The following is a 24,636-nucleotide window of genomic DNA, read 5'->3' as shown; positions in this document are numbered from 1 at the left end:
ACAAATGTTTTTATTTCTTCACTGGAAAACTGCCTGTTTGTGTCCTTTGACCATTTATCAATTGGACAATGACTCATATTTTATAGATTTGACAAAGTTCTTTATATATTTGAGATAGGAGACCTTTATCTGAGAAACTATCTATAAAAAATTTTCCCCAATTTTATGCTTTCATTCTAATCTTGTCTATATTTTTTTATTTGTACACTTTTAAATTTAATGTAATTGAAATTACCCAGTTTTTACCTCACACTATCTCTTGTTTATTCATAAATTGTTTGCCTACTAGAAGTCTGATAGATAATATGTTCCATATCCTTCAAGTTTTCTTGTAACATCTCAATTATTAGGTCATGTATACATTTAGATCTTGTCTTGGTAAGTGGTATAAGATATTGGTCTATGCCCAATTTCTGATAGATTAACTACGAAAGATATATGAAGGAAGATGCTATCTGTATCCAGAGAATGAACTAATAAATAGATGTTTAGAATGGTTTTACACACATATGTACACACATAATATGCATACATATATCTATATTTCTATGACTAATGGTAGCCATCTCTAGAGCAGGGGGATGAAAAAATAGGGAAAAAGGAAATTTATATGATAACTTCATTATATATTTTAAAAGAATAGCAAGTACATAATAGATTTGCAGTTTCATGTGCCATCAGCTGGAAATACTTGCTTTATTTCTTAAGTTCAGTGGGAAAAAAGAATTTTTAAAAAAAATAAGTAAATGTTTGTCAAATAGAATTGAATACAAATAGTTAAGGGGCTGTCTTATGGAAGATGGATTAGACTTAGTTATAAAGCAGAGAACTACTACTAAAAGTTGGAAGTTAGAGGAAGGCTGATTTTAGCTCATTATAATGAGAACTTCCCTAATAATTAGAATGGTCTGAAAATAAAATGAAATGCCTTTCAAAATAATGGGTTCCCTACCACTGGGGATATTCGAGCAGAGGTCCAATGATTAAGATTCAGGGATAGCAAAAGAGTTCCTACTTGGTTGGGTTGAAAGGTTACAGATTTCTCTCAAGTCTATTCCAACTCTTAAATTTTGTGCTCCTAAAAGTCCAGTTTCTGGAACCAAAATACAAGGTCACAGTAAATCTAGCAGCAAAGTTAATTTGATGCTGAACCTCTTGAGCTAAAGGTTCTTGTACTATTCTTTCCCGGGAACCAGATTGGTCCCAGTGCTTGGAATAAGGCCAAACCTGCAGGTGGTAGTTAAATGACTTCAGCTGGAAGAAACCAGATCCTAGCTACTCATTACAATAGGTTTCATTGTTTCTTCTATTGTTCATATTTATATAGCATTTTACAGTTTACAAGCACTTTGCTCATGACCGTCCTGGGAGGTAGGAAGTTCAAGTTATTCTTAACCTCATTCTATATGGCAGAAAGCGAGACTCATAGAAAAATGGCTTGTCCATGATCCCATGCCAACTAAGTGTCAGAGTATGGGACCCAAACCAAAGAAACTCTTTCCAGAAGACAAAAAGTTGTAGTCCCTCCAAGATTGTGATTCCTTTTTATTTCCCTTTCCCCTTTCCATTTAATAATCTCCCATAAATTCTTTCTGTAATACCATAGTTTAACTACCTCTTCTGCTAGAATCTTGGACAACCAATGCAGAATTTAATTGGATATTAATCACACTCATGTTGGGGAGAGGAGTATCTCTAGATCTGTGATTTCATCATTGTGAAGAACTCCTGGTATGAAAACTGCCTCCACTCATGTTTATCAATATTTTACCTAAAATGTGTAGCCTGAAGAATTATCTGGGACACTGAAAGGTTAAACAACTTACCCATTGTTACATAGCCAGTAATGTATTAAAGGTAGCAGGGCAGCTAGGTGGTACAATGGATAGAGTGCTAGACCTGGAGTCAGGAAAATCTGAGTTCAAATTTGGCCTCAGATGCTTACTAGCTGTGTGACCCTGGGTAAGTCACATAATGGTTTGCCTCAGTTTCCACATCTGTAAAATGAGCTGGAGGAGGAAATGGCAGATCATTTCAGTATCTTTGCCAAGGAAACTCCAAATAAGGTCATGAAGAATTGGACACAACTGAAATGACTGAACAACAAAAACATTAAATAAAGTACCTGGACACGAGTTCTTGACTCCAAGGTTTTCTCTCTATCTACTACATCATCTTGACTCTCTGTACTATTATAAGTTCTATTGGTGCCTGTTTTGTCAGTTCTTGTTCAACCAACCTGGAACTGGGGTCCTTAAATTCTCAAGTCGGGAGAACCTTATAGCTTTTGCTTTTTAGATCCAGTAACATCTAATTACTAACAATGAAAGTCCTTAGGTTATTCTTTTCATATCACTTTCTTTTTAATGCACTATTTCTATCATCAAATTACATCACATATTGGATTTCATAAAACTTGAGAGTATTGACGAGGCTTTAAGGATCATCTTTCTAACTAAATATGAAGTAATGAAATACTCACATAATGTACACACATATTAAATACACAAAAAGTCAGTCTTACTGATTTCAGGTCATGTGCATTGTGAATGCCAATTTAGTCAGACTCGCTGTTAATCACAAAATCTAGATTCACCAAATCCTAGAAATGTAAGGGACTTCAGAAGCCATCTCATTCAATTCACAATGTTAACTATCAGTAACAGAAACTGCCTGCTCATTCTATCCTTAGCCAACAAAACTTGTATCACATCAGTATTCTTAATATAATAAAAATGTGTGGATATATGTCATTTAATATTACATGTGTTTAAACAAGTGAGCTTTACATGAGAAAAATCCACTACCAAGTTGTTATTTCTTCAGTATGTTAATACATCAAAAGATCTGTATTTTTTTCCACTGGGAGAGCTTCCTGCATCAATGAAAACTCCATGTCAATAGTGGATGGTCCTCATGAGTTTCTGTAGGACCAGAGATTTATCATTTTAAATGAATCTCTCTGAATTTAGGTAGGCTGTTCCTCAGATACACAGCCTAGTACCCAACTGTACTTGAAGCTTCAAGCTTGGTTTAGCCCTCTGGGACTTGTACTCAGCTAATAAAACTTTGGAGAATATAGAGTCAGCCCTTATACCACATTGAGGCATCAGAGTATGACATTGGATAGTCATGATACTATCATTCCATACGATCAAAGAATATTTTGTTTAGAGCTAGGAAAGGAGAAAGGGAGCTCTGAGTAGCGGCTACTACTTGGGGAACCCACTCATGAATGGGAATACAAGTCGAGGAAATACCTCAAAGGAGCTGCTACACAAGGCAAAAACAAAAATAGTCCCTGCCTTCAACGAGTTTATATTTTATTGGCAGGATAGAATGTATACAGATAAGTAAAATGTTAAAATACACAAAAGGCAAATACAAAATAAAATAAGTGTAGCTGCAATGTAACTGCCAAGGGAGCCCATGAACTAACTCATTTTCAAAGCACACCTCTAGAAGAGTGAGGAAAGAAGTGAGGTAGGGGAAGAATATGGCAAATAATACAAAAGTGTGATAAGAAAAGTTTGAGTGGTGCTAAGGACCAAAGTTATCTGAAGTAAATAAATAAGAATAAGAAAAAGATTTTTACTTGATTTTAGGTATGTTAGTGTTAAGAAAAAGACCAAAGAAGGGCTATCTGTTCCCATTTGAACCAAAGTCTTCCTCTGCAACTTCCAGCCATTGTTCTCAGTTATTTTCTCTGGCAACAAGCCAAATGCATTTCTCTCTCTTCCACATCATAACCCCTTAAACATTTGCATGCAGCTCTAGTGTCTCCCCTAGGTTTTCTCTTCTGTAGGCTAAACATCCCCAGCTCCTTCAATCAATCTTCATACAATGTGGTCTTGAGGCCCATCACTGTTTTGATCACCATCCCATCAATGCATTCTAGCTTGTTAAAATAAAGTACTTCCTAAAATGTGGTGACAAGATCAGAACCCAATATTCCAGATGTATTCTGACTATGCAGAGGATTGTGCCACTCTCACTTCTCATGTTCAGGACTTTATGGCTCTCTTATTGTAACCTGTCACTCAGTAAGAAACTAAAGGTCTTTGACATAGTTTACTCTCACCTGTGGCTCCAAGAAGGTGTAGCTTGCACAGTAGTGCCACCCTTGCGTAACTATCTACACAGACTAGCTAAACCAGGTTGAGGGTGACTGACAGTCCTGAAGCTCATCAGTGAGTTAGGGGGATGTCCACTCCAAGCACATGAAGACTTCTCCCCACCAAATGGGCTGATGAAAACAATTTGTTCCAATGGCCATGAAGGTGACTGAAGCAGGCACTGTGATGCACTTAGAGCTTGTTCAGACATCAGGGACATCAAGGTCACACACTGCATCCCAGGCCATCACCAATCATCTTGACTTCTGTCCTGTCACTGGACTTCAGTGTGAGGCTGATGACTTTGCATATCTCTGCCTCACTTAAATCCAATTCACATACAAGTCAATACATCACTTATTGATCCACTGTTTTACTCCAACATTGTACTGTCGTTGATCTTCAAAAATTAAGGATAAGTAACAACAAAGGTCTTTGACAAAAGATAATGTTATTGCAACACAGTGACAGATATCTCACTAAAACTAATCACCACTTCATTTGGCCAACATCAAGTCCAGCCTTACAAATAATACATTTTAAAATATAGGAAAAGAAATGGTATTTATGTTGGTTGAACTATGTAAGCCTAAGGTGGATGCCTACTGCAAGGAGATTATAGCTGCTGTTACTCTAGCTTTGAGAGCCAAATGGAATTATGGGGAAAGAAGTCTGTGCCAGCAATGTATTATAATGAAAAGTTTCTCTCTGTCAAGGAACAGAGATGTGTTAAAAAGAATTCAATGAAGACTATATGAGGAACTGAAAATACGTTGTATTTTGAAAAGACTATTTCCCATGATTATTAAAGAGAGGAAAAAGACAAAGACTAAGATAGCTTATTTCCTGAGAGACTCAATTTAATTCCTATCTTAAGGAAAAATATAAAGAAGATTAAGAGATTTTAATTAGTGTCTAGAATAAACTGGATAGTATAAAATTATGATTCCAGACAAATCATCTACTTTTATATTGAGAGGTTTGGGATTTGTTATGGGTGAACTTTCACATAACCAAAATATTATGGGTAGCTATATATGTTTTTGTTTTCTTATTGTTTTTGTTAATAAATTATATACTTTCAGTAATTTTAGTACTTATTTAAATATAGAAAATAATAAGAGTAATTATGAATGGGAAAGAATGTCTTTCCGGTTAACTAAATAACTGATATTTAACTAACTGGGGGGGGGGGGGGTTAATGAGTATATTGCAATTTTATTAATGAAAAATGTTCCAAAAGGGGTGGCAGAACTAAGAAAGTGGAGTAAAATCAGGGACTCACCTGAGCTCCCCCCCAAACCCCTCCAAATACCTTTAAATAATGACTCTAAACAAATTCTAGAGCAGCATAACCCACAAAAAGATGGAGTGAAACAATTTTCCAGCCCAAGACAACTTAAAAGATCAGCAGCAAAGGTCTGTTGCACCAGGGTGAAAGAGGAACACAGTTGAGTACAGGCCCCACCAGTGCAGACTGGGCCCCAGCAAACCAAGAACAGGCCTTGGGAGTGACTGAATCAATCACAGCAGCAGCAGCTGCTTCCAGAGCTCTCAGCCTGTAAGGGGGTTGAACAACTGGTCAGACAGAGATTACAGGGATCTCTTTGCTAGCACTGGGGGCAGAACTATGTTGCTTTGCCCATTCTTGGATCTGGGTCGTACTCTTAGATGGCAGTTCCAGGGCAAGGAGGAGCACTAGCACACCAGAACTTGTGGCCACAATGAAGCAAGGTCCCTCCTCACAGTTCCAGGGCAGGAAAGAGTGCTTGCGGTTGCCCACAGACCAAAGCACAGGCCAGAAGAGAAGTAAACACACCTCTCCTTATATCATATTCCCTTGGAAGAATTGAAAACTTACAAGTCCCTAGAAGAATCTCTGAAAACAGCTCCTTGGGACAGTGTGCCCTCCACCCTGGCAGCAGAGCTCTACTTTAATGAAGGGTTGAGTTAAAAGTCAAGTCATGACCTGGGAAAATGAGCAAACAACAGAAAAAATTCTGACTATAGAAAGTTACTCTGATGACAAGGAAGATCAAAACACACACTCAGAAGAAGATGATAAAGTTAAAGCTCCTACATTCAAAACCTCCAAGAAAAATATGAATTGGTCTCAGGCTGTGAAAGAGCTCAAAAAGGATTGTGAAAACCAAGTGATAACAGTAGAGGAAAAATTAAGAGAAATGAGAGTGATGCAAGAAAATCATTAAAAAGCAAGTCAATGGTTTAGTAAAGGAGACACAAAAAAAATACTGAAGAAAATAACACCTTAAAAAACAGACTAGGCCAAATGGTAAAAGAGGTCTAAAAAGTCAATGAGGAGAAAAATGCCCCAAAAAGCAGAAATGACCAAATGGAGAAAGAAGCACAAAAATTCACTGAAGAAAAAAACTCCTTAAAATGTAGAATTGGCCAAATGGAAAGAAAGTTACAAAAGCTCACTGAAGAAAGTAATTCCTTTAAAATTAGAATGAAGCAAATGGAAACTAATGACTTTATGAGAAATCAAGAAACAATAAAACAAAGCCAAAAAATGAAAAAAATAGAAGACAATGTGAAATATCTCCCTGGAAAAACAACTGACCTGGAAAATAGATCCAGGAGGGATAATTTTAAAATTATTGGATTACCTGAAAGCCACGATCAGAAAAAGGGCCTAGGCATCATCTCTCAAGAAATTATCAAGGAAAACTGCCCTGATATTCTAGAACAAGAGAGTAAAATAGGCATTGAAAGAATCTGTCAATCATCTCCTGAAAGAGATCCCAAAATGAAAACTCCCAGGAATATTATACCCAAATTCCAGAGCTCCCAGGTCAAGGAGCAAATATTGCAAGCACCCAGAAAGAATAAATTCAAGTATCGTGGAGTCACCATAAGGATAACCCAAGATTTAGCATCTTCTACATTCTACATCAGAGGTATTGGAATATGATATTCTGGACGGCAAAGGAGATAGGATTACAACCAAGAATCACCTACCCAGCTAAACTGAGTCAAGTCATTTTTTATCATTATGAGAATAGAACAAGAGAGACAAACACATATATCTACTCCTGACTCCATTCCCAGTACTCTATCCACTGTGCCACCTGGCTGCCCAGGAAAAGTATAGAAATGTCTAAAGCCTTAAGGCTTTGAACAGGCAGACCACTATTTTCTCTTTTTATATTCCTTATCACTACAGTATACTTCAATTTTCTTCCAGGATCTACCCCTGGGCTAGCAATCCCAGAACCAGCCCTGGAGACCTGGTGCCCACCCATATTGCTGTGTATGCACCATATGTAGCCTGCACCTTGACCCACTCTGCTACTCTGTGATCATCTTCACATCAATCTAACACATGAGCATCAACACTCAATCAACACTTTCAAAACACCCTGACTGTCACTCTCAATATGTGTTGCATATCCCTATTAGAATGTAAGCTACTTAAGGGTACAGTGTCTTGTCTATTTATATTTGTACATCCAGTTCTTAGCATGGTGCCTGACACATGATAGGCATTTAATAAGTCAAACTCCATTCCATTTTAGACTAATAAATGCACCTTGGAATTCATTCTTTACTTCTAAGATCTTCAATTACAGTTGGAATATTTGTTATGTTTTGGGGGGTCTTGGGGGGAAAGGACCTAAGTCATTCCCAGATGTGAATATTTTGAATGTTGGAATAGCTTTGAGGCTCAAATATTACAAAGAATGCACATCTGCTCCCAAGATTCTTTTCTTGAAGCCTACTAGTTTGAAAACCTAGTTAATATTCAGAATACCAAAGGAAAAGAATATTCTTTTGGAATATGCAGAGGCCAAGAAAGAAAGGTTCTGAAAGCATAGCTTTCTATCATAGGCTGCTGAGATCCAAAACCCAAATGAAATGGCTTTCTGTACAGTCTTGCAGTTTTCACTGGTGGTTTCCCTACCAAATATATAACTTGTTGGCCCCCATCATTGTCAATAATACCTTTAGTCCATTAGTTAGAGTAGTTTCCATTAACCTTGTTTCTTAGAAAATTGGCAGAAATTCCTGAAGTAATTTAGAAGGTATAAAGATATGAGATAATGGATAAGGGTTCAAATGCTACAAGCAAGCAGTTCTCAAAAGAGCTACAAACTAAAAGTAAGCATATGAAAGATGGATCCAAATCACTAATAAAAAAGAAACTAAAAACCAAAGTAACTCTGAGGTTTGAATAAACACCCAGAAAACTGGTTAAAATGACAAAAGATAGGAAGAGGCAATGCAAAAGCATTGTGGACAAACATGCACACAAAAAACACTGTTGGTAAAACTGTGAATAGGTCCAACTATTCTGGGAAACAATATGTTTTTTAACCATAAGAAGAGGAATTAAAATGTCTACAGACTTTGACATAGAAATCCCAGTTTTAGTAATATACCTCAAGGAGGTCAAAGAAAGAAAGATCAAAATATTATAATAGCACTCTTTTATATTATCGCAGAACTGGAAATAAAGTAGATGTCTATTGATTGAGAATTGTCTAAACAAACTGTGGTATGCGATCGTCATGAAATATTATCATACTTACTATAATAAATGATGGATATGAAAAATAAAGAGAAGCATGAGAAGACTTAGAAGAACTGATGCAAAGCAAAGTAAGCAGAACCAGAAAAAACATACATGACATTAACAATGTAAATAAAAAAGCAGTAACAAAAATAGCACTGAATAATATGTAGTTACACTGAATTAGCTTGACCCTGAAGAAGAGAGAAGAAAATTATCCCTCTCTCTTTGCAGGATTAGGAGACTAAGGGTATGGAACATTTTACACACTATCAGACTCAGTTGATAGGTTGGTTGTTAAATTTTTTTTCCCTCTCTCTCTTTTATTATTCATTACAAGGGATGGCCCTCTGGAAATTGAGGAGGAGTATACACAGTATTTGAAAAAGTGATATCAAAACGAGAGATATCATTAAGTTTTCAAAGGTGTAAGTTAGAGATGTGTTCACTTAGATAGGGCCTGACAGACCATGAAAGTACTGCAGGAATGTGGCCACTATTCTACTGTTCTTCATGAGCATCAGTAATTTGTTTCCTTAACTTTTCCAAGCAAACAAAATCAAACCTGCAGTGTCTGGGCCAATAGGAAAAAAAAAGATTTTAGGCCTAGTCTTCCTGAGGCTCCTAGATCCCCATAAAAAATTCCCAAGTCATACTTATACTCTGGTTTAAGACATACATGCTCGCTCTCACTAGGAAATAATGGTATTTTCTATGTCATTTCACAGGAACTGTGTTTTCTAAAATGGTAAATTGTTCTGTTTTTGCATGAGAACTTGCAAACTACCAAAAGAAAGTGTTATTATATTTAATGCATTTCACTTCTAACCTTTCTTCATTTTATTAAACAAGACATATGAGTATATAATACTAGAACCTGAAAGAAGCTTTGCATAGAGAATGATCTATTTGAATGTTTTTGAAAATATTAGAATAGGAATATTTCTACTTCTGCATGCCTACTGGGTATATGTAAGATACTGCCTACTCATATGGAGCAATTTAGTACTTTAAAATTTGCATAAAGAAAAAGAGATTTATCAAGGATGGGAAGGATGTAAGATATTGCTTCCTTAGTAGATGAACAGTTTTATGCCTGAAGAAAGTAGGAAAAAGAACTTAGTTTTTAAAAAATTGCTAAAATATGTTGGCAAAGAAATAGTTTTAAGTAGGGATTTGAACAGTTTGGTATAGAAAATGATTGTGGCATAAATATAAAATTGCTCCAGTCTCTCCCTATCTTCTGACTTTTTCCTAGTTGCTTATGAACACACCCAAGATTACTCTATCTTTTAAAAAAAAACTCTAATTAAACCCTACAATACCTTCAAGCTGTACATCTCTTCCCTCACTCAGCAAAATTCCTAGGGAAAATAATTGTCTATACTGTACTCTTCTGTACTTCCTCTCCTTTCACTCACTTCTCAAATGATCTCTTAACTGAAATAGCAATCTCCTACATTATCAATGATAATTGATACCAAATCTGATTGTCTTTTCTCGGTTCTCATATTCTTAGCCTCTCTATAGCATTTGGTACTGTAGGCCAAATTCTCCTCTAGATTCTCTTTCTTCTCTGGTTTTTTGAAAAACTGCCCTCTCTTGGTTGTCCTCCCTGCTATCTGACAGCTTCTCAGTTTCCTTGGCTAAATCATCATCTGTATGATGTCCCTTCACTGTGGGCGAACCCTAAGACTCTGTCCAGGACCTTCTTCTCTACTCTCTATGCTCTGGTGGTGACCTCATTAGCTCACATGGATTTAATTATTGTCTCAATGATAATGACTCCCAGATCTGTATACCCAGCTAAAGTCTCTCTTGAGCCTCAGTGCTGCATCACCAACTGCCTATTATACATTTCAAGCCGGATGACATCTTAAACTTAACATGTACAAAACAGAACTCATTTTCATTTCCTTAAAACCTACCACCACAACCCCAGAGTCATGGATCCCTTATTCTCACCCATGCCAAGTATATAATCAGTTGCCAAAAGTTTGTCGTTGTTTTTGTTTTTTTAATCACTACCTCCTCTCTTACATCCATCTGTTTCTTTCCACTCACATGGCCACTACCTTGGTTCAGACCCTGGCTTATTGTGGCTAGTTCCTACTTGGTTTCCCTGCTTCAACTCTCCCAATCCATCTCCACACAGCTGCCAAGGTGATTTTCCTAAACCACAACTGGCTGGCTGGGCCCTCTCCAGTCATCTTGATGAATATCTGGCCACTGGACCCAGATGACTCTGGAGGGAAAGTGAGGCTGGTGACCTTGCACAGCCCTCCTTCACTCAAATCAAAGTCAGGTGCAAGTCATGTTGTTGTACCAGAAGTGAGTGAGACACGCCACAGAGTATAAGTTTTAAATGGAGAATTTATTAGCCGGCAGCCATCGAGGTACTGCAACCCAAATCAATGGCCCCGTGTTGGGGTGACGATTTGACTTATATAGGACATGCAGGGGTACAGTGGTTGATTATCTCCTGGATCCTACAGGCCAGGTCACAGGGTGGGGGGGAACAGGAACAAAGGTCCCGGCTGATCAAAAGATTCAGTCAGGTTATTGTTAAGTGGGATAATCTTATTCCTTGGTGGAGTTACTGAGCCCCAGGGATATCTGCTAGACAGAAAGGTTCTGCCAGGTTATCCTTCAGTGGGATGGTCCTATCTATTGACATTACTTGGAGGAGTCGCAGGGCCCCAGGGATATCTGCTAAATGCCGAAGAGACCTGAGTCCATTCTTTCTGGGGGTGCTTGTCAGTAGCTAGGAGTTTCTCAAGGGTTCCTAATTTTTCCAGTATTACAATGTCATCATCTCCCTGCTGTCGTAGTGTTTTTTGAGAACGAAGGACAAACACAACAACCTAAACCACAGATTGGATGGTGTCACTCACTCCTCGATAAACTCCAGTGGCTCCCTATTTCCTCCAGGCTCAACTATGAACTTCTTTCTCTTCCATATTTGAAGCCTTTAATAACCTGGCCTGTATAAACCTTTTCACCCTTGTTATTTCCTTTTGCAAGTTTACAATCCAACCAAACTTCTTATTATTTCCTATACAGAGCAATCCATCTCCCATCTCTGTCATTTTTCTTTAACTTCCTGCCTCCCTCCCCCCATGCCTGAAATGCATTGTCTTCTCATCTCTTCTTGTAGGGTTCTGTAGTTTCCTTCAAGAATCAGCTTGAGTCACACTCAATATAAAACCTTTCTTGAACCCCACAGATGCTTGAACCTTCTGACAAAAGCAACCTTTATATATTTTGTACATACCTTTATAAATACATGTCTCCTCTACCTAGATTGTGAATTCCTTGGGGGTAGAAACTTTTACTTTCCTGGAATCAGAAAAGTCAAAGTTCAAGTCCAGCCTCAGATATGCACTAGCTGGGCAAGAAACAAGATGAACCCAACTTAATGTGTTTTAGGGATATTTTTCAGGACCGAAAGTACTATGTAATTACAGTTTTATAGGCCTGGCTTCAGTTTTTCAGTTAGTCTGAAATAACTACTTTTTTCCCACTTTATCTGCCATATTCTTTCCATAGCCATTTTAAAAGTTACCCATCATTTGGTAACCAAAATATGTCTTACATTTAAATTATTATTTAAAAATTCAGAATAACTTCCTCAACTATAAAATCAGGATGATAATAATTATACCTACCTCAAAGGCTTGTTGTGAAAATCAAATGAGATAATGCTTGTAAAAACACTTAGCAGAGTGCCTGACACATAGTAGGAGCTTAATAAATATTAGTTTCCTTCCTTTTGTCTTTGTAACCCCAGAACCTAACTCAGTACCTGACACATAGTAGACATTTAATAAATAGTTCTCGATTGGTTGATTAATTAACAAATGCTTGTAGAGTTGCCTTGAAGTGGTAGCATTGCTAACCATTTTTTGAGTGTATTTCATATACCCACACATGCAGTAGGCTAACACACATACACACACAAAATCAACCAGAGTCTGTACTACTAGGGCTGGACAAAAAGACCTAAGTGTGAAACACAACTCTGGCATTCACTAGCTTTCTCCCCCTGGGCTAGTCACTTCACTTTTCTCAGCTGCGGTTTCATTTGTAAATTGGTGATAGTAACAGCATCTCCCTCAGGGGATTGTTGTGAGGATAATGGAGGAATATGCAAAGCACTTTGGAAACCTCAAAGTGAGATATACATTTTAGCTGTTGCTATTTCTATTATCCCCACAAAGATTCCAATTGAATAAATAAAGCCAGCGCTACTTACAATTAAAAACAAAAACAAACCACTCACCACATTCTAGAGGCTATTTATAAGGTATCTACAGTAATATAGAATTTGCCAACATATGTTAGTCTGAACATTCTGAATACGTACTAGCAGTGTGAATTAACATATTTTTGCTGGTTAAGTGATGGAAGTTCTCACTATTCAGTATTGTATAAATAAGGATTCATAATCACTTTTCGCATTTCAATAGCCAACATTGTGAGTACATATTACTACTTTCCAGAGAAAGGCAAGGTCTTTGGGGGACAAAAACATGAGATAAAAGAACACAAAATAATGGATTATTGCCCTGAACATTTAGTTGGTAATCAAGCTGACAGTTTAAATTATATCTTCCATTCAGGAACAAAATAAACCCAACTTTAATGTGTTCTAGGGGAATTTTGAGGGCTGAAGTACTATGTAATTGCAGTTTTATAGGTCTACCTTTGGTTTTTCAGTAAATCAGAAATAACTACGTTCTTCTGCTTGATCTGCCATTTCAAAAGTAAACATAATTGGCTAATATATCAAAATACATCTTGCAATTAAATTATGATTCACAATTCAGCAAATATTTCCATATTGTTTTGAAGCCTTGCACATAAATGAGATTTGTGTCTAGCTACCACTGTATTCATTATAATAACACCTTGGTGCTCTCCTAACCCAAGGTTGATTGGATTAGGAGCTGGTGGAATGAATGTACTACTTTCTCCAATGAAAAACAGATAGATAGATAGATAGATAGATAGATAGATAGATAGATAGATAGATAGATAGATATGAGGTAAATAAAATGTGAAGACTTCACAGGGAAGATATATATATATGTGTGTGTGTGTGTGTGTGTGTGTGTGTGTATATATATATATATATATATATATATATATACACTAAGAAATGTTTAAAAATCAAGAAATAGGGAAGTGGAAAAATTCTGAGGCCATGAGAGTCTGATGGCTCAGCCTCTGGGAAAGTTTACCCTGAAATTTTTTGTTCTTTCTTCTTGTTCTGGTTTAAAGATTTGCTCAGTAAGGATAGGGTCACTGTGACCTGTTTTCCTTTACTGTAAAAGTACTGTAGAAGAATGAAGAGGGTCTCGCCCTCCCCTTATCCTATTCTCCTTCTTTAGATTTATAGATGTCTCCTCAGTTGTAATCATTAACTAAGGGAATGGAAATTGGAGTTTCTGTGCCTCAATTTCCCGGTTCTTTGTCTAGCTTTCGTGCTCAGATTGTAAGCCTACCTCCCAGCCAATGCTGAGAAGGGTCAGAGGTGGGTGAGAATTCTCTTGTGTTAGGTATAATTATGGTGCTTTGCCCCTTGAAAAGCGCCTCCTTTGCTAGTTCTGCTCTGTGCCCTAGCAGAGGATACCCTATTCTCAAGAATGGAATAAAATTTATTTCTGTTCCATCCTGAGATGGCTCCTTATTAACTTTTAATTGGTGAGGGTCTTTCATCCCACACAGTTAGATGGATGGATGGATGGATGGATGGATGGATGGATGGATGGATGGATGGACGGACGGACAGACGGATGGATAGATAGATAGATAGATAGATAGATAGATAGATTGATAGATGGACAGATGGACAGACAGAGAGATAGATAGAGGGCTAATCTTCAACTAATCAAACTCTCATGAATGGCTATACCTTATACCAAAGCAGCTACCCATACTCCTACTAGATTTCCCATCATGCCTACCTAAGGAAGGTAAAATAATTCCTGTCTAGCTCACATTCAAATAGTATTTTAAGATTTGCAAAGCACTTAACATACCTCATCTTATTTAAGTTGGCCCATTGAACAATGCTAAAGCTTCTTTTTCTTGATGAAGCCTTGTTTACACTTCCTAACCCTACTCTAGAAGCAAAGTCCCCTTCTTTCCCCGGATAAAAAAATATAGATAGATGAAAGAGAGAAGGAGAGAGGGAGGGAGGGAGGGCGCGGGGGGGAGAGAGAGAGAGAGAGAGAGAGGGAGAAAGAGAGATGGAAATAGAGAGACAGAAACAGACAGATTGACAGATAATTTATTAAACACTTACTATAGGCCGGACACTGAGAATACAAACACAAGCAAGCAAGACAGCACCTTCCATCAAAGAGATTACATTCTAATGAGGAAATATAAAATGTGCTGGAATAAAAGATAATGCTGGATAAAAGATACTGGAAAGGAGGGAAGGGGCAGGATGCTAAGGAGACTGAAAGGAAGTTCCATAGAGGCAAGAGGCCTGGTAGGATAAGGCAAAACTTATGAGTTAAACATTGGCAGGGCAGAATCAAGGGAAAATAAGTTTCTAACCCACTTGGAACTTGTAATGCAAGAAGCAATGGTCATGGTTAGGTTTTATAGTAAACAACAAGATTCTAGATTATTACAGGCTAGATAGGCTATTGTGGCGTGATCTAAGAACCCACCAGCATGATACAGAGGAAAGAATGCTAGATTTAGAGTCACAGCATGCAAATTCAAATTCTACATCTGCCATTTCCTGCCTGAGTGACCTTGAGTAAGTCACTTATGTCTCTCAGACTCAGTTTCCTCATCTGTAAAATCAAGGAGTTGAACTAGAGTACCTCTAATTCTTCTTTTAGCTCTAAAGCTCTGATCCTATGATTGGCTCTGCAAACTGGTTCTTCCTTTCCCATTACTCCTGTCCTTAAATGCGGATAGTAACAATCTACATTGAGTTAAATAATCCCACCCAGATGCCTCAGAGAGATTCTTTGGGACTGGATAAAGATAATTTGGAAGCAATCAGGGTGCTTTGTCAGCTCCTGACCAAGTAAGAGATCATCACACAGGTGGGAAATCCCCCATCTGCATGTTTGATGGAAAAGGTACCTCAAGATTGTAGTCCCCATTCCTATTAACTGGGTGACCTTGGGAGAATCATTTAACGTTCATGGATCACATATTCCTCATATATAAAATGAAGGGGTGGAACTAGATGGACTGTGAGGTCCCAGTTCCAGATCTATGAAACACAGATTCTGTAGTGTGTAAAACAGTCCAGCCCTGAAAAATATACCTCACACAGAAGAAAGAAGAAAAGGTGTTGAACTTCAAGAGAAACACCAGCTAGGAGCTGTGCATGGCCGTGACTGCAAATAACTGACATCCTCTATAGATATGGGTAAAAGGTTGCTCAATTCATTAAATAGAATTCAACTAACATTTCTGAAGAACCTACTGTTTTTAAAAGGTCCAAGTAGTTCAGGCTACCATACTGGCCTCTAGGGGATACAAAAACAAAAAGGAAATAGTGTCTTACATGTTACTGCAGGGGATACAAATGTGTACAGATAAGTAAAAAGTAGTTTCAGGAGCCAGAGATTACTAACAAGGAGGAGGTTGGGGGATCAGGAAAGGCTTTGTATAAGAAATGGCATCTGGGCTCAGCCTTGACAGAAATGAGGGATTCTAAGAAGCAGAGGGAAAGTCTTTACGAAGACGCAGAGGAAGATGTCTAACTTAGTGACCAGCTAATAGTCTTGCTGGGCTGGGACAGAGAGAGCATGAGGAGAATGATAAGAAATAAGTTTGGAAAGGGGGCAGCTAGGTGGCCCAGTAAGTAGAGCACCAGCCCTGGAGTCAGGAGGACCTGAGTTCAAATGCGGCCTCAGACACCTGACACACTTACTAGCTATGTGACCTTGGGCAAGTCACTTAACCTCAGTTGCCTTCCCTTCTCCTCTCCAAATAACAAAACAAAAAAAAAAAATAAGTCTGGAGAGATAGGTGGGAACCAAATTGTAAAAAAGGTTTAAATGCTAGGGGAGTATGTGTTTTATATTAGAAGTAACAAATCTATCACCAGTAAAGATTGGTTTATTAGAGAATGTCTCCTTCCAAAGAGCCAATTTTACATTCCAATTTGTTTTCTTGGACACTTCGATGAGATTTTGTCATGCAACTTTGCAAAATGTAGGCCAGCAAATGTAAAGGCAGTCTCCGCATACTGGAAATGGAGGGTAGGTATCACAGATACTTTCTCTCGGGTTTCCTAGGTCAGGACAACAAGCCAAAAGAGTAAGAAAACCCCTCTAAAAATGTACCTGGGTCCATAGTGTGACTTTGTTGCTTCTCCAGGGGCTGTCAGGTTCTCTCTTTTTTTCTCAAGACTGTGCCCTTCCCCAAGAAAGGAATGTGGAGGAGCAAGAAGGAATGGCTTCTAGCTTCCTGACAGCTGAGATCCAGCAGGAAGAGCTAAAAAGAGAAATCCCCAGGCATCTTTTTCCATCATTCCTCAGCAGGCTTCTCCTGCTGAAAAATCACTCTATGTCTTCCTCTGATTGTTCAGTTTCTCCCTGGGCCTCCATTTTAAGATAGGGTGCAAGCCAGCCATGTTCATTCCTTTATTCTTCTCAAAGCTCAGAGTTCAATTCTCCAGGCTTCTTTCTCCATTGTGCTCCAAAATGAGTCCCTTCTCTCCGCTCCTGCCTCTTTGCTTTTCAGCTTGCTTCTTTTTATGTGTTGTTTTCCCTATTAGAATATAAGCTCCTTGAGGGTAGGGACTATTATTTTGTATCTATTTATATCCCCAGCACTCAGCAACCACTTAATAAATGCTTGTAGACTTGACACATGTGACAGAGTCTCTGACACAGTTTCAACAATATTTCGTTTGGAAAAATGAGCTCTGGTACCAAATAACAAGTATATTTTTAGAAACATAATCGATTCATAAACTAGTGACTCATTGTAGTTTAACACCCATCCCTTAACATCTTTCCTTTATCAGAACATTGAAACCTAGAGAGGTTAAAAACTTATCCAGAGTCATGCAGGTAGGACATGTCAGAGCTAGGATTTGAACCCAGGATATAGAATCATAGAATCTCAGATCTACCGCTGGAAGAGGCTCATCTAGGTCACGTAGGTCATCTAGTCCCTTCATTTTACAGATGAGAAAATAAAGGCCTGGAGAGCATGTGACTTGCCCGAGGTCACATCGTAGTTATTAGCAAAGCTGAAATGTGAATTTAGGTGTCATGACTTCAAGTTCAGTGCCCTTTCCAATGTACCACTGGTACTCTGATGCTGCACTGTAGATGCCAGTGAAAACCTTAGGATGAAGTTATAGGATTGGGTACAGATTTCCCACTATCTCCCCACTGAACCCTAATCCTTGGTCATGGCTTCTAAAATCAACTCAACAGTATTGTCTTTCCAAATGACTTTATGAACCCTAGAAATTTTGTGAATTCAATACAACTATCGATCCTTTACTAACTGAAAGTAGGAGGGGTTACTTAAATCTTTTAAGTATTATTTTATGAGGGTGCAGAGCAGTTACAATATCTTTTTCATGCATGTGTTTTGCTTTGCACAACAACTACAATTTAAATGGCATGTTGCATAGCACTCACTATGCATTATATCATTTGAGTCTCGCCATACACACCCCCACATGAGGCAGGCATTAAAGGTATTCTTATCCTTGTTGTACAGATATGAAAACTGATTTTCACAGAGATGGAGTGACTTTCCCACATAAGATGCAGCAATTGAAGGCACATCTTCCTGACTCTAATTTCAGGGCTCTATCTACCCCCACCATTTATGCCTCCCCTGAGTAGTCCTGAGTTGAAAATTCCAACAGTGCTCATAGCTATCTGGTATTTTAGTCAATTCAATTCTAGTTTAAAAAATTATTAATGATAGATTCAGAGGAGGATCCAGGAAATTTGGGGAGTCTGGAATTTTCTGACCTACTCTTCCATCTTCCCAGAGTCCCTTGGAAGATCTAAAAATTATATAAGATATAGTCTGTTCCATTCAGGAGCATACAATCTAGTACAATGTGATACTGATACAAGATACAAACTATATCATAGTGGCTGGTGAAAAATTTAGGACTGAGGAAGTAAAAGTACCAACCACTTCATGCCTGCCTACTACCTTCATTCGCCTTGATTTCTGAGGCACTTCATGGCTCCAATAGGGTTGCTATGATGGTGTGGGACTCATTACAGGTGACTTAACTTGCAACTTGTTGATGCCATTTTTGACCCATGAGTTACGTTTTTAATAATAGTACCACATCATATGCCAGCCAATCCAGCACCTGGCCCCAAAGGGAGCTGTCATCATCCCAGTTTTCCATCCTAATTCTCTCCAAAGAAAGTGTTCTTCATTGTAGCTTAGGACTCAGAATTTGGGGTAGGGTGGGGACTAATGAAAATTGTGATGAAACCCTTTTAAATGTCCACATTTATAAAGCCATGTTAAGTTTTGTTTTTAAAAAACCTGTTTCAAATGGAATGGCCTGGCTTTCCAGCATACCCCTACTACAGCAATGCTTAGTTGTGGTGTGATACAGGTTTTCAAGGACGGAACATAAATTCTGGCAAATTGGAATGGCTTCGAGTATATGTCTTATATATCTATTATCTGAGGAACAACTTAGATAAATTCAGATAAATTCACTTAAGAGGGCAGACTATACTGTCAACTATGCCATATATAAAGGGGTAGTTCTATTCTGTCCTAATTATGCCAACTTATATAATGGCATACCCTCTGAGACAATACTGAGATATCAAAGAAAGTGGAACTGATACCAAACTGGTTATTAATAGGTTTTATCAGGGTTAATTAGGTTTATTGGGGTAGTTTACTCACAAGAGGTCAGTCATCCTGGGCAGCAACAGGACAAAGTAACATCATGGATCCCCCCCCCCACACACACACACATACATATACATATACACATACATATGTATATATACATACATACATATATACACATGTGTATACATATATACACACATATATAATTTTATATTATTATATAGAATTATATATAGATATTATATAGAAACAGTACAAAGAATGCATAGTGCCAGGTGGCCCAGGGTCATGTGCAAGTTTTCCCATGGGTTAGTTGTAGCTTCTTTTGCTGTCTACATCTATTCAAGGTAGTTTACATTTTTCTGTGTAGTCATAGGTCACATTCTCACTCTGGCCTACCCCCATATAACCACCAGATTTTTTTTTTTTTGCAACATCAATTCAAGAAACTGTCTGTTGCTACTAGCAGCCAGTAGGCGGCATGGTAGATTAAGGTGTTGAACTTGGAGTCAGAAAGACCTGAGTTCAAATCCAACCACGGACATTAGCTGTGTGACATTAGGCAAGTCACTTAACCTTCTGTCTGCCTGTTTCCCCACCTGTAAAATGGGGATAATAACAGCACCTACCTCCCAAGAGTGTTGTGAGGATAAAATGAGATTAAATCTGTAAAGCGCCTTTTTAAAAAGTACTCTGACAAAAGTAAGAGCTTTAGAAGCCAAGTTTCAATGAAACTGGAAACATGAATAAATCTCAGGAAGATCTTCTTATTTAGAATCAAGAGAACTACATCTTCATCCTGATTAACATCTATTTAAAAAGTTAGGTATTTAAATGGGTTTATCACAATTAAGAATTAGTCATAAAGGTATTAAATTATACCTTAGATTTTACTTTATTTTAAAACTTGCCCTTATGGATTACTTCACTGCTTAATGTTGAGATTTAGCAGTTCTATTAGTTACATTTTGGCTTCCCAAGAAAAGGACAATTGTGCCCACTTAAAATGATGTTGATTTATGTCTTAAGGCTTATGACTAAAGCCTGACTGTTTTGAAACATGAGACCAAAACCCAGGCACTCGCTGTTCATGGTACAACAAGCCATTGTTTGTCAGCAAAGAACCTAAAAATAAATAAACAGTTTGAAATGGAGAACTTAAACAAGAAAACATTACATGGCAACAACAGTACCACAAAAGGACCTACTTACCCATAAGCTTCTAGAATTTCAGACCATAACATCACAGAGAAGATAACCAGGAAATACACAAAAGTACAGGAATACGGGAAATGAATTAATGCATGAAAAGCAGGTATTATGTATACACTGTACTAAGTGCTAGGAATATAAATACAAAAGCTACTGCCTTCAAGGGCTTATATTCTCATGAGTGAGACTACACTACACATAGCAGAGCAGTGGCCAGTGATGAGGGTTATAATCTGGGAAGTTGAAAAGATGGTGAGCCAGATAATATGGCAATCCATTGGCACACCCTTTCCCTAAAACAATGTTAAGTGCTGATTTAATTACAGCAGGGTGAAAAGGGGTGGGTGGGGGAGAGAGTACGGATATGGCAGCTGGCTGGAGAATGGCTGGGATAAAAATGAGGGCACAAGGTCCCCGGGAGTATCCCCCTAGTCTCTTGTAGTCTGGTTTGGTGGCTGCAGCAGCAGCATGAGCCATAGGAAATATAATAATGTCAACTTCATTTTTACTAAATGCAGATTAAAGGAAATGTCATTTTATGGGATGCACTCGCTCTTCATTTGAACCAACTCAAGTAGAAGGTGTTTATGTCAACATGGCCATGGGAAGACAGCCAACCCAAGAGGCAGGAAAAGTAAGCAGGTGCATCCACTACGCCAATAGGGGCAACTACAATTAACCACCATGCTTAAATGTAACAGAACAATGCAACCTAGTAAGTTAAAATCAAAGGCTATTTTTATGAAGTTTTATTTGATCCTCTCCTCAAATCTTATACTTCATTTTATTTTATATCTCTATTGTTATCACGTATTATTGCAATTTATAGTCATCTCTGATTGTGTTTTATCCCCTTACTAAATCTGTCTTCCGCACATTTCGCCTCTCCCACAACATCTAATGTTATGCCTACTAAGTGCTTAATAAGTGTCTGTCAAATTAAGTTGAAATGGACTGAAATACTAGTGTTTGGGACAGCTAGGTGGCATAGTGCACAGAGCATTGGCCCTGGATTCAGGAGGACCTCAGTTCACATCTGGCTGTGTGACCCTGGGCAAGTCAATAAACCCCCATTGCCTCAAAAAAAAAAGAAATGCTAGCGTTTTCCTTAAACCAAGTTCCATAATTCTGCGGGCATAATGCGAGTTATTACCAGGAGAAAGCGAAAAGGAGCAACATGGGACATTTACTTCAATGAAATACCATGATAATGGTGATGATGGACTGCATTGTGTAGGTGCCTTCCCTTCCGAATGTATCTTTGTGCTGTGCTAGCATACCTACTCCCTGAGGAAGGAACCACAAGTATATGTTTTTGTGTGTGTTCTCTATGGTATGTCTTGCTTGTGCCTCCATATTAATGAGCTACCCAGAAGTCCCTGTATGTGAAATATGAGTACGGAATAAGTTATTTATATAATTACTTGAGTATCTTAGGCCAGCTATTACTGCTTGCCTGATATAACCTCCTGAGACCATTCTTTTGTTTTCTCAAGGCATAACCTTGGCAGAGTTCAGAAACCAAATCAACAATACCAGCAAAATTCCCCAGATCTTTGCTTAACTATTATTTCCCATTGGTACAGAAGTACTGAGATGCTTCACATCATAGTTACTACATCCATTCCCTTCCCTATTCCTGCGTGTTGACTTTTTGTCTTATTATACTAACAACACTTAGTGTTTCCTACATTTTACATGGTTGAAGAATGCAGTTACTTAAGCTGACAAGATTTAATTCCATATTTAAGATTGTGTTAGAGAGGCAAGAAATGCTCATGTATCTCCAATGCAAACCCACTTTGCTTGCTATGTAAACCTGAGCAATTCAGTCTCTCTGGTCCTCAGTTTCCTTATATGTAAAACAGTAGTAATAATCTTGCCATTGCTTACTTTTGTTTTCATCCTGGAATATCATTGGGATGACTGCTGCCCTGAATATCTTGTCAAGCTTTCTTTAAATTGTTTTACCCTCTACTCCTTTTGCTTTATGAGACAATATTGCTTGTAATCGTTCATCACCATTCATCAGAGAACTTAATAAATAAGTTGATAATCTAACCCAATGTTGCCTTTCACAATTTGATAAGTAAGATATTAAGTAAGTAATTAAATTTCAGGACTCTTTTGGTTTGTTTATCACGGAAATTTACTTAAATTAATTCCTAGATAAAAATTGCTATGATTAGGGTTAATGTCATTTCTTTTACCCATGACACATTTTTAGTTTTCAATTATTTGCTAGAATATTTCAGGGCTAATGTGTTTTGATTATATGGCATATCTTTATCTCATTCTTTCATCTTGGCTTTTACTTATTCAGATCTTAACTCTTGAGATAACAAGTTGAATCAAAGATATAAATATCAATAAAAATATTTTCATATCTGTGAAAATATATAATCTATTTTATTCTTTTTGATGTTAATTGGTGCTTACTATGTGTGCTGCCTACCAACTCGTTTCTGTAAGAAAATGTTCATGTCAAGATTCAAGGCTTCTATATAATTCTTGCCTTTGGTCTCTCACTCCAATTCCCCAAACCATGTTTTTATATATGTTTGTATGTAGATGTATATGTACATAGATGTATATATTATATAGATGTGTACATATATGTATACGTACATATATATGATGAGGAGGATCCTTACCTTTTGCTACTTTTGCATTGAAGTCACCAAATATCAAGTTCTTTATAGAATTTCTGTACCATTTCATCCTCAGCAACTAATGTTGATACATAAGCATCAATTATGTTCAAAATTGTCTTTCGCAAGTACTTATCATTAGTACTGCAATGCATAATGACTGAATAACCTATGTAATATTTATTGTTGTCTTCAGGTATTTGAAAAAAAAAATTCTTCCAATTCCTTTCTTACCCCTCCTAGAAGTACCTTTGGGCCATTCCACTTAGTTGCAATGTCCCTTCTTCTTCAGCTTTTGTTTGTAGCAAGAATGTCATGATTTATATTATTTGGACAATGATAAAGCCACTGATTAATTATTTGACAAGGATCTCATATCTGTAGTGCCAGTAGTTAAATTAATGTTTATTTAGTCTTAAAACAGTGATTCTCCCCCTTCTCCCCCTTTCTACCGCTTTGCTACTATCACTGCAGAAATGGAAGTGGATGCACAGGACTAAGGGCCATTTTAAAACTTTTTCTTTGTTTTATGGATGGTCATAGCCCCCCAAAAAAATCAGCATCAGGTGGACAGCCTCTGGGTGGTGTAGCTTTCTGTACTAATTTAGGTTGGTCTTCAGAAAATGGATTTGGTCTATCTGGAATCAAACCCAGAGCTTTTCCATCATGATAGAACCTGCCAGAGCATAGGCTGACTGCTAGAATAACCTTTAAGAAGCAAGGGTTATTTCTCTACTAAGATGATGCACTGGAGTACTATTTTACTATTTATTAATACCAAAAATGACTGAAAAAACATGAGTTATTATTGATATATATGCCTAATCTTCCATCCATTCAAAATCTTCATGAGAATCATCCACACACAAATCAAGAACATATTCATTGCGTGAATTAGAAGGGAACAAGCAAGTTTGCGCAAGCAGTACTTAATATTAACATACTGTATTTTTTACCATTTCATAATCTACTGAAAGACACAGAGACTATAAGATCCCATTGAACTTATTGTTTATCACTTGAGGGGGGAGGGCTGATTGCAAAGAATAAAATTGCCTATAAAAGGTTCTTTTATAAAATGGTGTCTCCTATCCATATATCAAAGATAGTCAGTATGCTTTGGAAGATATAGAAAAATCCTATTTACTAAACCTCTGACAATAAACTCCAGGCAAGGCATAAAACAATGGGATGTATGCTCACCAAAGGTAATTGCCATTGTTATGGGGCATCTCCAGCACCACCCTGTGGCTGGTGAAGTCTTCCAAATACTGTTGTT

Source organism: Trichosurus vulpecula, chromosome 1 (assembly GCF_011100635.1).
Source record: "Trichosurus vulpecula isolate mTriVul1 chromosome 1, mTriVul1.pri, whole genome shotgun sequence".
Lineage (NCBI taxonomy): Eukaryota > Metazoa > Chordata > Mammalia > Diprotodontia > Phalangeridae > Trichosurus > Trichosurus vulpecula.
Note: the sequence above shows the minus strand (reverse complement) of the source record.